The 15,477-nt window shown below is 44.4% G+C and overlaps 1 protein-coding gene across 11 annotated transcripts in view; it reads right to left on the bottom strand.

The window, feature by feature from the left end:
* The window catches only part of ZHX2 (zinc fingers and homeoboxes 2), a 74,620-nt gene that overhangs the window by 13,400 nt on the left and 45,743 nt on the right, over window positions 1-15,477 (bottom strand). Inside the window, exon 4 of one of the 11 annotated variants that reach the window (XM_085053492.1) lies at window positions 13,242-13,325. The exons of the other annotated variants lie outside the window; for them this stretch is intronic. The gene's annotated coding sequence lies outside the window, so the exon portion shown is untranslated. The remainder of the gene's footprint in view (window positions 1-13,241; window positions 13,326-15,477) is intronic. 11 annotated transcript variants of the gene reach the window in all.

The following is a 15,477-nucleotide window of genomic DNA, read 5'->3' as shown; positions in this document are numbered from 1 at the left end:
GAAAAAAACCAAAAGTGCTTGGCTCCAAGCAGAATCTGTCATTGTGAATGAGGTTTAAACCAAACCACGGAGAACCCATGTCTGAGAACAAAAACTTTCATTTGCTTTGCTTCAGCAAAGCCGTCCAGGACAGAAGCACACAGGTCAGAAGCAATGACCTCTTTTAAACTTACCTCCCTGAAAATGTCACAGCACTTACAAGTGAGGCACCTAACCTGTCTTTGTTTAAATTCTGAAATTTCTTTAAATAATGAAATAATCCAACCACAGTTCTCTGATCAATTGAACCCCTGTTAAAATGGCGACAGCCTCTGACAAAAGGATGAAATGGGATCTTAATAGCAACTCTGTGTATGACTGAGGAAATGCCAAATTTCCTATCTTGATGCCTGGCCACAGACTGGGGAAACTGTGGAGAATCACACAGGGAATATAAAACATGTTTTTAGGCCTGGCTAGCACTGGAAAACGCTTGCCTGTGTAGCAATGCCACCTTCCATCAGCATAAGGTAACTGTACAGTTCAGACTAAGGGATGAGAAAAACAAATCAAAATGGTTTCTCTTGCTGAATACTGAAATCTTGTCACTCTCTCCCATCTTTACCTTGTGCACATAGCTAATTTTATACGCTACTTCCCCCACAACAAAAGGCAAAAATTTGGGTAGAAACTGAACTCCTTTTCTGCAGTCCTGTTCTCACAGGCTCCTCCAAGGTGGTGGCAGAGCAGCAATTTTCCATGGCACCTGGGACACAGCTCAGTTGCACAAAGCATCATTCAAAACCCTGCAAGCTGTGGCTGGGGAAGTGGTAGGGCAGGGGGGAGACAGGGCGAGATGCTGCCTGTTTTCCCTTATACCCCAAAACATGACTGAGTCTGGAAAAGGCTGTCTAAAGACAACCAAATTTGAAGGTATGTCTAATTAAAAAGCACGGAAACCCTTAATCTTAGCAGCAGGGAAAAAGCACATCAGAAATATCATCGCTTTGTGCTGCATCTTGCTTTCAGCCAAGGGCTGGAGTAAAGTAAACAGAGGCTGAAAAGAGGTTGAACCCCCCCAGACAGTGCAAATGGATCTTTACTTTTCACAGATAAACCTTGCTTTTAAAAACAAACAAACAGAAAAAACCCAAACACTTTAGGGACACTTGTGTAATTTGCCAACAAAACCTTTTATTTTTTCATCTTGCTGCATTGTTTGCTTTGCCCTGTGTTGGCACAGAGCTCCCAGCACCTGGCCTCATTTGAAAATGAACAGTGAGAAAACCACCAGCATGAGGATACCTGCAAATAAGCACAGAAATATAGCAGTGTTCATTTGCAAGGGCTGGCTGATGTTTGAAGAGGGTGGAAATATTTGATTGCTTTACTGCTTAGGAGCTCAGTCTCCACAAACAGCATCCTCTCTGCTCCACAGGACAAGCCACAGCAAATTACACCCTCGTAATTTAACACCCACACCCCCCCCTTGTCTGAACATGACATTTAATATCACAAAGGCACAAACTCCTCCTTACAGCTTTCCCACGCCCCTTCCCCAGCCTGGGGACGCAGCAGAAGTGGCAGAGGAGGTGCACAGCACAGAGCTCACCAGCAAGGACTTGTTGGGCACAAATTGTTCAGTCCCTGTGCTCTTCTGGAATACTATCCCACTTTATCTCACAGTAAGTGGATCTCAGCAAAGCTCAACACAGATGCCATGCTCTACCCTCGGACACCAGCCAGGCCCTGCTGCTCACTGCCTTGCAAACACTGCAGGTTGCTTTTAAAGCAGACAATACCTGCACCACCCTTTTGCCTGAGCTGAAGAATCTGCCACCCCTTCCAGGACATGTGACCAACCACATCATGATGGACCTCAGTACTCTGTTCATGTCTGGATATCTTCAGCCATCTCCTCTCATAACCTTCCAAGCCTGTGGGTCCCTGACTTCCCCAGGACACAAACGCTGTGTCCCCCTGAGCACCTTGGATTTTAACACTTGACTCCAACCTGTGTGGCTGCCCAGAAATCAGGCTCACAGAGCTCAGAGCAGAGCAGAAACTAACTGATATCACTTGACAGCATCATGACCCCCCCACGACCATCTACTCTTTGCCCACAAAGGCTGCAGCAATGCAAACACAGCAGCACAGAGCAGAGCTGTCATCCTGCTCCCTAGCAGAGATGCTGAACTCACACTCATTAACGTTGTGGCAACATTTTTCTCCTACAAATACAAGGATGAGAGGGGAGATACACATTTCATGGTGCAGAAAAAAAGGAACATGCCTAGGGTGATGTTTTTCCTTCCTTACAACTGTTTTCAGCATGCAGCTGCTACAGTGATATCAAAAAGCACATCAGCTAGCACAGCAAAAAACATGCTGTTGCACTCCTCTGTGATAAAACACTTAAGAACATTGCTTAATTACATACAGAAGAGTAAGTGGAAGCAAACCAGGGCAAATAATTCCTGCATGACGGATTAGGACTGTAATGATTTTTAAAAAAACCAGAAAAAACCCCCAACCCCTCCACACAGAAAGAAAGACAGGTTTTGTGAACTAGGGCAGAGCTTTTAAAACAGCATTTAAGTCAGAGCAGCCCAGAGCTCCAACACTTCTACAGTTCTTTTTAAGCTGAATAAATACCAATTAAAAGAGAGGTATACAGATTGATACAGCAATAATTTTTGCAGACGTGAAAAAATAAAATTGGAAGTTTGCATATGTTGGTGTAGACATTTCTAATTATAAAAAAATTCCCTCATAGATGTCTGTAACAAGATGCTGTGACCATGAATTTTTGTCTACAGGGAAGCCACAACTGATAATTTTTCTTTCTTTTAAGGATCAGAGACTCACACCTTTCAAAGGCAATCAGCAACCCAAACTGCCTCCGGGACTCCTGACTTCCCCAGCAACACCTCCTCTGAAACTGGGTGTCAACACATGAACAGGGGCAGAAGCAAACCCAGTGCACATCCCACCTCTGCCCTGCACCCCCCTACAGCACAGTCACTGAGAGAGTCTGTGAAAAGACATAGATAAAACAGGAATCAGAAGTTTGGTGGGCTGAGGGTAGAATGAAAGTGTTTTCAAAAGGCACCATCAGTTGTAGAAAATCCTGGAGAACTGCATGCTGAAATTATTCACATGAAAGCTGCCTCCTAACATTTAACAGCTCAGCTGTGATGTGACCACTGTGTAGAGACAGAAAAACTTACTTTGAAAAACACAGGTATTTTGGGGGGAAAAAAGCTCTTTGTAGGCTTCACCAGAATAGGCTGTGTGGCAGCATCATGCAATAGGCTTACTTCAGAGTACACTGCTCACAGGCTGTTCTTTTGAACTAAAATGTTCTCATTCAATCTGCTGCTAAGCCAAAGATGTGGGGAAAATGGTGGTATGAACACAAGAGGCCAACCCCTTCCCAGAAAAGGGGAAGTTGAACATTGCGTGCTGTGAATTTTCTATTATAAGTACCAATCTGCAATCACTGGCTTGTACTTTTTTCCCCCCTTTTTTAAATGCAGGCTTAATTCAGTTGCTAAAAACTGGATTAGGCCTGACTAGCTTTTTTGCTCTCTGAAAAAATGATAGAATAATCTACTTGTGATTAGAAACTGTGCTTTACAAACTAGTTCATTCCCTGAAAAAATATTTATACTGTAGCAACAGTCACTTATTCCACCTAAGACAGTAGCCTTAATCTCTGCGTGGGCAGGAGATGCTCCTTCTCCAGGAGGGCACATACTGGACCAGACGGGGCAACAATGGGCATGAGGGAGAGAACTGGAGTGCCAAGGTGGGGGCAAAATCCAGGTTTTCCTTGCTTCCCAGCCATTGCTTTCTCCTCCATAAAAAGGGCTGGCAATCCACAGCTTGCACACAAAATGGGACATGTGGGTAACTGTGATCGCTGCAGCTCCCACTGGTTTGTGAAGTTGGTGCAGCCTGGGAAAAGCTTTTTGTCTTTGCAGTGTGTGCTTCTGCCAGAGGCTCTGCATCCATGTCCTGCTGAACGTGGGACTTAGCTGGACTCCTCTGAGTCACAGATGCTCAGGGACACAAGAGGACCCCAAATCCCAGTGGCACCTGGCTGTGCACACTCAAAACCAAGAAGGTGATTAGTGGGTGCCCTGCTGGGGCCTCGCTCTCCTTTGGGAAGGAGGAATACAAACTCTTGACCTCTTCCAAGCAAGATGATGCATGAACAACCCCTGCAAGATACAGTCAGATACATCAGCAAATGTTCGCAACGCCCACAGAAGGGCTGAACCTCTGTCCAAAACCCTCCATTGGTGGCTTCCAGGAGCAACAAGCTCCAAAATAATAGTCATGTACCTTGTCAAAATTATCTCCTTTAATCAGTGATGTGTTTACTGTTTACTCCTAGGGTGGGTACTTGCATGTTCTGAAGAGAGAAATAAAAACCAACAGACTTCTTAAGAGAGAAATAGAAATGCTATAAAAACATTCATTCTAATTAGTTTAATTACTTGTCTGTGCAACTCATTGAGTTCTCATCATTGGACTAGATTAAAGTCACTGGAGATAAGTAATTTTTAATATTGAGTTTTTATCCAGCACCATGTGACTGGAGACTCACAGGAGGACCGGAGGACAAGAGACTCACAGACACAAAATAAAAATTATCTGTAGACACTACTTTCAGCTTGGTGGGTTAAACCCTGGATGTATCTGTCTTTTATTTTATGCAGGACAAAAATAGTTTATCCAGGTTAGAATGTTCAGCTTAACTTCTTTTCAGATATGCTTCAGAGAGCAATTTTTTCTCTCTGGAAAAGGGTGGGTATGTTAAAACAAGTATTCCTTGCTTAGAACAATTTTTAGCTATCATTTCTAATTTGTTTAGATGAAATATCCTAACAGCGACATCTGGTCCTCTTTCTCCTTCATGTCACCTGTCATTCCATAACACTGCCACCTAGACATGGTGGTACGCATTTCAAATACAGTGATGTATTTTATATATTATTACATATTCCCTCTCTTCAGATTTATTGTTACTATAGAGACACTCTAAGTTAAATTCTTTCAAAACAGAAAGAAGACAAGCTGTGACAGAATCAAGACATTTGATTACTTTGCTTACAAAACTTAAGCAACACGGCAGAAGTTTTCCTGCTTCAGTACTTCTTACACTACTTGTCTCCTGTTTCAAATTCTTTTGCTCTGGGAACCACAGTATCCCGCCTTTAGTCAGTTGAGTGTCAACTTTTTCCAAATAAAATTATCAAGGCACTCAAACACTTTTGCAGGTGAACTGCAAGGGGAAAACAAAAGTCACATGCACATTCTGCCTGCAAAGGCTGCAAGGTAGAAATGAGCTCTAAATTTCTTAAAAAAAAAAAACAAACCCAAAAACTTTTCACTTCTTAAGAGGTAGTAGTCCCTAGAGCCCTGCATGTCTTGGCTCTGACATGCACATGACACATACCACAGCAGGAAACAGGAAAAAGCTCCCAGAGGACCTGATGGAGGGGAAGGAGAGAAGGCTGAGGCCACAAGATGATTTTGGTGACCACTTCTAAGAAGTGCTTAGATTTGAGAGAAAAAGAAGGAAGAAAAAACTTCTGCCACCAGCCTGTCATGTCTGAACAAGATAAGCAGTACACACACCTATGTGAGGTTTGGCCAACTCTGTCCAATGTGGGAAGCAGCCCTTCCATCAGCCTCATTCACCACAACTGTAGCACTGAAAGAGTCTGCAGAACTCCCAAAAGAGAGGAAGAATCTCAACAATTAACAGAAAACATTAGTAACCTGTGTGTCTCTATCTGCACAGCTCCCTGTTTGACTCATTCACGATGTATTAGAAAAACGCAGATGGTTTGTGATTTATACAGCTGATGAATCACTGTACCTCTTTCCTTCCCCCCCGAGGGCTTCTCTGTGTATCTTCACATTCCCCAATGAGAAGTACAGATGAGAGGATAACACGCTACAAGCACAGTAGCATAATGTCCCCTCCCACAGGATGGTTTTACCTGTGGCCCCCAAGCACTGCTGTTCTCTCCTGTCCTCATTTCCCTAGCCACTCGCCTACACAGTGGTGAACTCACCAGCCATTGCTTCAAGTCATCTTGACTGACACTACTTACACAGTCTGAACCTCTGCACCACTGGGAAAAGATTTAGTACACATTAATTTTGCCTTTTAAAACATCAAATCTGGCTTATAAACTGTAACAACTAAAAATACTCATTTCCTGAATAGAAACTCTTGAGCTACAGTACCGGATGCTATTGAAGGAAGAAGCCCAGAAGCTGGGTTTGGGGTACAAAGCTGTGCACTACACTGAATACTTGCACAGCAATGAAATGGAAACATTTCACCTCAACACTTCCAGAAGCAGGAATTAAGACACACTCTTTCAAAAGAAGACCACTCCTGGAAGCTGCCACATGAATTTTCACAGTACCTGGACACCCAGTGACCTCCAAAGTCAGCCAGGGGGTACCAAACAAATCTGATGTCCAAGGCACTTCAGGGCAGTTCCAATTTTAAGCACACAAAGAGTCAATTCAGTGGCCTGATGAACTGAGGAGGCAAACCTCAGACGTCCCATGTCAAAATGCCATGTTCTGCTTGCCATGTGCAAGCAGACCTCATACAAGTGCAGCTGCCAGCTCTGGGGAGCACACTGCAGACACCCACCCATGCTGCCTGCACCCAGAGCCAGGTCTGGGCTCCCACTCACTAGATGAATTCAGATCAATGATCTTAAAGTGCTGGCAGATCATGCACGTGTGTTTCCCAGCCTGGATCTCTATTTAGGAGACTCCCGTGATACAGATGAACCCTCATATTTCAAGGAAAAGACATCACTGTCCCCTCAAACCTGACACAATTTTTTCACTGCTATAGCCAGACCCCAACCTCCTAACCAAGACAGAGACAAAAAGCAGCACATGGAGAAGCTGGCTTCTGCTGGTTAAGAGGAGTGAGATGCTTGGAAGAACTGCACAGGCAGTGCTTTGATTCAGTCTGACCTCCTCAGCTTCCTGGTGAGGAGCACACTTGGTTCAACTGAGGGGCACCGCAAATACCCTGGTGTAACTAATTTTCACTCACTCTCATCTTGTTGCACTTTATCTTTTGTTGTGCTCTACTTGCCTAAAGAAAAGACTGTTTTAAAGTCTGATACAGACCATGAAAAACGTAAATTCCACATTTAGAGGCTTTTCTTCTCTAAAAGCAATGACATGACTTCCACCCACCATGTAAAACAGGTATCTTTTTAGGTCCTTTCCCCTCATGTAGGAGTCTGCCTTAGATAGTTAATGACCTGTGGTGATCAGAGGATCCCACTGGTCCAATATTTGGAGGCTTTACAGCTCTTAAGACACCTATCCTCACAGCAAGCTTGTGAGTTAAGGCACTGCTGTTATTCCCATTGCTCAAATGGGCAATTAAGGCATGAAGAGAGCATGGCAGAGGCTTTGCTAAATTGCCAAGTCAATTTACAGCTTGCTATCACCAAAACTGGGTAGCACAGTGCAAAAATCATGCCTTACCCAAGGTCTTCAGCAGGGCTGGAAACTGCTTTGAAGTTTTTGGTTACTGCTCCAATCTCCAGTAAATTCAGGTTGTCCTCCCAGCTCACAAGTGGCAAACATTGAACAGCCCCTGTGAAAGCAGCTGGCACTCTTAGATCAGGTCCCAGCAAAAAAGCACCAAAGTCACAAGACCACCACAACTCTCACCAGGAGGCTGATGGGAGGAAGCAAAAGTCTAAAGATAAAAGGTCTGAGCTCTTCTGCCTTCTCTCAGAAATCGCTCATTGGGCCAGGTGCATGTATACAAGAGAGAAGCTTCTCTACTGAGGTTGCTATACCTCCCCTTGTCCTTACACCTTCCTCTGCAGCTGTTGCAAAGCGTGTCATTAGCAAAACCACACTGATTCCTCCTGGTCTTCATTTGCTTGAATCCTACAGCTCAAGAACTCTTCCCCTTTCCATTTTTGGCCAAAATTCTGGAAAAAACAAGTATTTTAGGGAGGGTTCCTATGTGATAGAAATCTTCTTGTGACAATCCCAACTCACACAAAGTCTGTGGGCACCATCAATACACTTGTTCTCTTCCCTCTTCCATCCAGGAGGCCCTGGATGAGTTGACCCACACTGTTTTCAGTCAAGAGCATACATTTTTTTCTGCTTGTTGGTGATACAAGCTGATCTTTCCTAGCATGCATCCTATTATCTCTTGGTCAGTTCCTCAGTCAGCTCTGAGGTCAAATGCTGAAAAAGTGACCATCTAAAAGATGCTTAGTTACACTGCTTTTTGTAATTTTAATCACATGCTGTGCCTGTGCTTGTTGAAGTTGTTTAACTACATCTGCTGTACTTCTCTTGCAATTCCCACTAAGATCACCCCTACACATAATTTCCCCCTTACTACCTTCAGGTTTTATCTCAGCTCTTTGAAAACAAAGTGCATTTAATTATTTATCCCTCTGTTAGTAAGCCCTCACACATACAAAACACTTTATTTATTTTAGTATAATCCTGTAAACTCTGTGACAGAACCTACCACATGTAGTAGAGAGACCACACGTTCCACGTGTGGCTGAGAGACAATAAATAGCAAGTCCAGCAAGATCCTTTTGAAACATTTGCATGCTTTCACTTCACTGCAGATTACAAAACAGTTTCCTCAGCTTACTGGGCATTTAAGGCATTTAATACAAGACAAGGAAGGACACCAACTACTGTGTGCCATCAGAAACCAGAAGCCAGCTGAAGCATCACTGATGTTCCAGATGTCTATATCCTATGAAGTGTGAAATCAAAAGCTGTTTGGAGTTGAAGGTATTCACCAAGTGACACTACTCTAGTTTCTTTGGTTGGCCAACAAATATGCTCCCAATCAACTATTTGTCTTCCGTAGGAAAATCACAGATTATAGTTATAATTTTTAATTAAAACCCCCAAAAAACCAAACAAAACCCCCAGAGTTAGAAAGCCTTTCATAACTGTGCTTACTTATGGGGAAAAGGCCTGTCTTGCCACACAGGACGCTGAGGTTTCATGTGGGTATGCACAGTTTAAGTGTCCCTATATGCACCTAGCAGGCAGGCAGGCACACAAACACCGTTCGTCCTCTGGAGATCACGGGATCAGAGCTTCCTCTTCCTCCCTGCAGCACCCGTGGCTGCTGCAGTTTGTCACAGGGCAGAGCCACTGCCCTCTGTGCACAGTAACAGTTTTGCTGCCGGGAGAATTTGGCATGGCCACAAAGGACCTTTGTCCGTGCCAGAAGTTGAGCACACAATGCAATCCTTCCCCCTTGTCAGAGTTGGGTTTCCATAGCTGGGTTAGAAACACTCCCAATGACTGCAACCCACAAACCCAAACACTGTCTCCTCCCCAAAAAGAGATCTTTCTTCCCATAAACAAGTGCTGTAGTACAGTGGAGACAGGGGAGCAGTCACTGCTTTTGGGAGCCTTTAATTCTGGTGACCTCCAGCCAGAGTTGCTGCAAGGACGAGTCTGAGTGAGTGCCAGAGCTCTGCCCTCCGTCTCTCTGCACAACCTTTTCCACCTGGATACTACAAGACCACCTGAATATAAGGCTCTTCAATTTCCAGGTATATTCTTGTCTTCAAGAGGCCAGAAACTTGGCAGACATTTCTGATCTCATCTAACAACATGTGATTCCATTGTGCAACATTTCTCTGTTTGTGTTTGATCTGCCAGCCTGAGTGTGCATCTAACTTTTTTTTTTTCAGTGCAGCAGCTCTGAATCCAGCTTTTCCCTCAACTTGCCCTTGAAATGAAGGTACCTAGGCCAGGACAAGAGCTGCCAGCACCTGGGAGTTCTGGGAAAGGATACAAACGTGGGATGTAGAGGACAGAGGGTGAGCACACCCCAACACTGTGCTGTTGGAAAAAAGTGGGATTTAGCAGGATGCAAATGTCTCTGCCATTTTTATTTCACTCTGGATATACAAAGAGGAAATGATTACTGGATCATTCACAAACTATTTAATATCCCAGTAAAAAAGAACCAGAGATTCTTCTGGAAATACACAGTGGAAGAGTGTAAAAAGGATCTTTGGAAGTAAATGAAGTTTCGGAAGACCTGAAACGAACTAAAAAAATAGTAGGAATTGTAAATACAATCAGATTAGCACAATCCATGCCTTTGCAGACTTTTTCCACAGCACATGCCACAAAGAAGGACATTTTGTTTCTTCTAATTCTCATTTTAAGCATCAAGGGATGCTCTTCAAACCTGTTCCTACATTCACAATTGAGTTTAATCTGGACCATCCATAGCCTGGATGCTTTGGCATCTGCCTGGAACACCCCTTACACTCCCAAACCACAAAAGGGACCATGTTTCACGTGGAGAAATTATTACTGTATGGAGGAATAAAATGACAAGGAAAACAACAACAACAACAGAAGGCCTGGCTAAGCCTCCCATTTATTTATTTCTTACCAATGGAAGGGTTTACCATCAGAACACCTAAGTGTGACAAAGGAAGCTTGGCAGTTGCCTCGTCCCATCTCCCCCCACACATTTTAATCCTGGTGTACTCATTATTCCCAGCTCTGGCTCAGAGCTGGAGTCAGCGCAGCCATCAGCCTCTCTGCCTCCCTGGTGCTTGGATTTCCCCTAGGGCTACTTCATAGCTCCTCCAGATGAAGCAACTGTAACAATGATGCTTGAGCAATACTTGAGAAATGCAGAAAAGGAGGAAAACTGCTCCATAAAAATGTTTCTCACTGAAGGGTATCTGTTTAAATATTTTTTTTTTTAGAATTTTTTAGAACTTGGTTTCTTCTCCCCCTGTTTCTGGGATGCTAGGACCAGGCCTGCAGCAGCATGCCCAGGGCTTTTGCTCACCCCCACCCACTTCAGCAAACCCTCCTCCTTCCTGCTCTCTCCTCAGAGCTGCAAAACAGGCTCCAGCCATCCAGTCATCAAAATCCAGTGTGACACTAATACTCAGTATTTTTTTGCCAAAACACGTGTGCTCCTTCCAAGGGACAGAACAACAACAAAAAATCCTTAATGACACAATTTCAAGAGACACTGATTCTGTGACCAGCTTGCGTTAATTTAGATGGTCACCCAGTTTTGTAACGTTTGTGAAAATTCTTCTCTCAGAAAGAAACAGCCAAACACTCCACTGTGAACTGTGTGCAACGTGGCAGTTCTTTCCATGGCAACCCACCAGCACCAGGCGTGCTTTTCTCCACAGACTTCGCTGCACAGCAAAGGAGGGCAGGGAAAGAGCCTCTGAACAGCTCTGGCTGTCACTGCCACCCTGGCAATCCTGTCACCCCTGGGAACCAAACACACTGGGGAAAGGCAGCACTTCCACAGCCTCACTGCTGAAATGTGTCTTAGTGCCAACTGTTAACCAGCTGCTCGGTCATTTGCAGGTTGATTGGTTTGCTTGCTTTGTAAAGCCCAGCCAACTTATTTTGTTTCCTAAACAGCATGAAAAATTACCTCTGTAGTCCCAAAGTCATTCTCCACACCAGAAGGGAGTGGAATTAAGGCAACTGGGCCATGCTCTCCCCAAGCAACAGCAGGATGCTCACTGAAGGGATCTCCTTTTGGAGGACAGACAGACAGACCTGCCCCTGCTGTGGGCAGCCTGGCCAGTGTGGAGGGCAGGCAGGCAGAGCATCCAGGAGCTCCCTGATGTTCTGCTGGAGCAACTACACACCAGCTAGACTTTCAAACCTGTCTCTGCAACTACACGTTTTCCTCCAAAACACACCTCTGTCCATGCTTTTTGATGAATACTTATCAATTCAGCATCCCCAGACACGTGGGAGCCAAGACATCTTTGGCTAGTCCTCCAGCTAGCCATGTAGCCAAACCTCCTGTGTAACTACTGGCAATCCAAAACTGACCCACAAGCCAGCTGCTCATGACTTCCTCCCCTCCACCTCCTCTCAGAAGCACTCCTGTCCTCCCTCCCTCCCTATCACCTGCAAGGATGCCTTAAGCACGGTGACAAGCCAGACTGAAGTAGTCCTGGGTTATTTCTCCTGAAGCTTTATGTGAAAGTTTAATTGCACAGCAGTTTCTGAAGTTTAGGATAAAACACACTCCACAGCAAGAGCTGATGCTATTATTTGAAGTCACCTGACCCCAAAATCCAAATAAGAAGCAGGGAAGGGGACAAACAATAGTGCCATCAATAAAGCTGGAGACAGTAGAGACTTGAAACCAGGTCTCAGAGGAGCATTCATCAGCCATCACCTCTCATATCTAGCCTGGGTTTCAGACCTCTTTGCCAACAAAAAGCATTGACAAAACACACACTTATGTAGAGCTTCAGCTCCAGCAGATCAGCTGCCTTCTGGCTGGGCTACACTTGCCCATGAACATTTCCTGAAGCAATTCCTACCTCAAGACTTTTGTGATATTCAGGGAACTAGGTCAAGACTTACTGTATACTTCTCACCTAGAAGAGAAGCCCAAGAAAAAAAAAAAATTAATCATTGTATTACTTTTGTCTTCCCAAAGTTCCTCTCTCTTCATGACTTCTTTGCCTTGTGGAAGTGATCTGCTCCTGCTCCAACACCTTTTGTCTTCTGTACCCTCACCAAAATGTTCCTGGAGTGAAGGAAGCTTAGGCAGAAGAAACCAGACAAACAATTCACATAGCTCCTGACTTGTGTGGTCTCTAGAAATGCTCCTGAGAGGCAGTCCCTGCAGAAAAGGGCTGCTTTGGGCTTGAAGAGGAATTGGGCTGCAGATGACCCTATGCATTCTGTTTCTCTGCTGTGTCCTGTGGCACCACAACAGTAAATTAAAGGGTAGAGTTCAGAGGGGAGAGAGAGGGAACAAACAGGAAATCCTTAAAATCCCATCCTGCTCATAGAGGCCATGGGCCTCTGCTGCCCTTTTGAAAAAAAGATCATTTCTAAAGCAAAGTTATCCCATGTGCACTGGGAGGTACTGCAGGAGGAGGAAAGAGAGCCAGGGAGCGTGAAAAGGCTGCAGAGCCTGCAATGGAAAATCCTCACGCAGTCACTGAGCAATCCCCTTGTAACACTTATTAAAATAAAGTGAATATGATGAAACACAGCTCAATTGCACACGATGCTGCTGGGAAATTGGATCCGGCTGCTGAAATCTGCTCTCAAACCCCTCCTCTCCAAATACTGGCAGTTCACATCTGTCTGTTGTATCCAAACCACCCCCTGACAAGAAAGGACAGGAGAAAGCACACAGGATGGGTCACCCCACTTTGATTCACCTTCAGAGCAGGGCCAGCACCTAGATCTTCACTGGTCTCTTTTGTCACTCGCCAAGGTTCAAACGTGGCATCTCTGGCAGTTTCCTAATAATGAAAGGTGACACTAACTAAAAGACTTCAAGGGCAATGTCCATGGAACTTGGCCTTAGCTGTTGCGTGAGCAAGTGAGAAAAGAGCCTTAATATTAGGTGTAAGAAAGCAAATTAAAAAGGGCCTGATTTTTCCTCATCATTTGCTTTTAATTCTAGATCTTGTTCTTTCAAAACTGAATTCAAACAAGAATAGACAGATTTTCCTCCTTTTGTGGAATAAATCAGCCCAGCTGCTGAGGTCACTGTTTTCAGACCAACACATGAAAGCAGAAGATGTGTCTGAGGAAATTCAGCACCAGCTGATTCATCCTTTAGAAAGGATGAAGAACAACCATCCTGGCACGTCAAGTTTGTTCCTTTGAATGCAAAAACAATTTAGCGTTGGGATCAAGATGGCAGGAACTGGAGGGGAAAAACAAAGGCAACCCTGTCCAGACTGCCCTGAAATATCTTTTCAGGCTTTAGATGCTGAACAACACAATAGGCTTCTCCATGGTCCATCATGCTTGTCCTGAACAGAAGTGAGGCGAAAGGCATCCTTCCTCATTCACTTCTTGCATGGTGGCTCAGCACTGCTGCTCTCCCCACGTCCCCTGGCCCAAACATGCACAGAGTGACCAAGGCAGCAGTGGAGGAGAACCACAAACTAATGACCCACTGAAATGTTTCCAGATGGAATCCACACCTCATGTTTCAGGGAAAACAAACCACAGCCTGAAGTTTGTGAAAACAAAACTGCACAGCAAAAATCCACCAAAAGCACAGTATGAGAGAAAGAGTGAAGAAAAAAAAGTGCACGCAAGATTTCATTCAGATTTGGAGAAATCAAGAGGATGTTTGTGGAGAAAAAAACCCAAAAGTCTTTTCTCCTTTGACAACCCCATTTCAAGATGCAGGTACATAAACACACAATTGTGCATCAAACTGTATAAAAACAGCACAAGCTATCACTATTTCCTTGGGGTGTAAAGAGCATCAGGAAAGAAACACCTTTCAACCTGGCCCTCTCCTTGCTTTCAGTCCCAAGCGACTCATAAGAAGGGCTGTCTGAAGATGCTCAGTAGCAGGTCAATCTTTCCCAGCAGGTAAGAGAGCTATAAATCAATTGCTTTAAAAGAAAGAAAAGAAAAAAAAAGGAAAAAAACCCCAAACCAAAAAACCCCTGAGGCTTGCTGGGAAGAAGTAAAATTGGGGGGAAAAAAGAGGTTAGATGAAAAGAACCTGTAATCTCTTTAATGCAGCACTGAACTTCTGAAGAGAAAGCACAGGAATGATAAGAAAAGGAAAGAAAGGGAAAGAAGAAAGCCGCCCACTGACACTAGGTACTGATACATTTTTTTAATGGGCACTAGGTCAGCAGGGCATTTTCCATCTGCCCTGCTTAAACCACTGCTCTGATGACGTTACATGTGCGATTTTAATACAGCATTTATCGTGGTGGGACTGTAAGTTTATTTCATGCGTGCATGCACATGGATATTTTGATGGGTTTTCCTGAGGGGAAGAGCAATTTGTAGGCAGATGATGAAAACAGCAGGTGTTGGGTTGCACCTCTACTGGCTTTGGGGTGGCTTAGAAGAAACAGAGAAAGAAACCAGCAGCAACAAAGGGCTACAAGGGCTTGGAGAAGAAGGGAAGAGGAGAATGAAGAAGAAACAACTTTGCCCTCAGCCTCCTGAAGACTTTCTGAGTTTAGCTCAGATGGCCAAAAGGCAAGCTTTGCTGCTGTTGAATCCCACCTGGCAGGGGCAGCTTGCCTCTATCAGCAGAGCCCTGGTCAAGAACTCCAGGCTTTCTTCTCCCATGCTAAATGCACAGGAACTGCAATGCCCCGCACTCCTGCCCACATGTTAGCCCAACCTCCAGGCATGCCCACCTCAACTCAGAACACTGGTCAAGGCAGCAATGATAAAACATTTTTGCTTGTATTTTTGTCAATCGTTTGATGATTCACATACATACACACATTGTAGTCTTCCTCCTTCAAAAAGTCTACATAAAAAGGAAAGATCACAATTCCACGTTCTGCTTTTCCAATCTAATTCCATAAGGACAATGCAAACTAACTGGAGCCTGCAAGAGTTCCCCATTAGCTGCTTGACTAACACAGTGGAAGTTAAAGAAGATCAGTCAAAAGGTGAAGT

Source organism: Lichenostomus cassidix, chromosome 2, assembly GCF_008360975.1.
Source record: "Lichenostomus cassidix isolate B80296 chromosome 2, HeHo_3.0, whole genome shotgun sequence".
Classification (NCBI taxonomy): Eukaryota; Metazoa; Chordata; class Aves; order Passeriformes; family Meliphagidae; genus Lichenostomus; species Lichenostomus cassidix.
The sequence above is the reverse complement of the archived record's forward strand: the minus strand, read 5'-3'. Positions and strand labels throughout refer to the sequence as shown.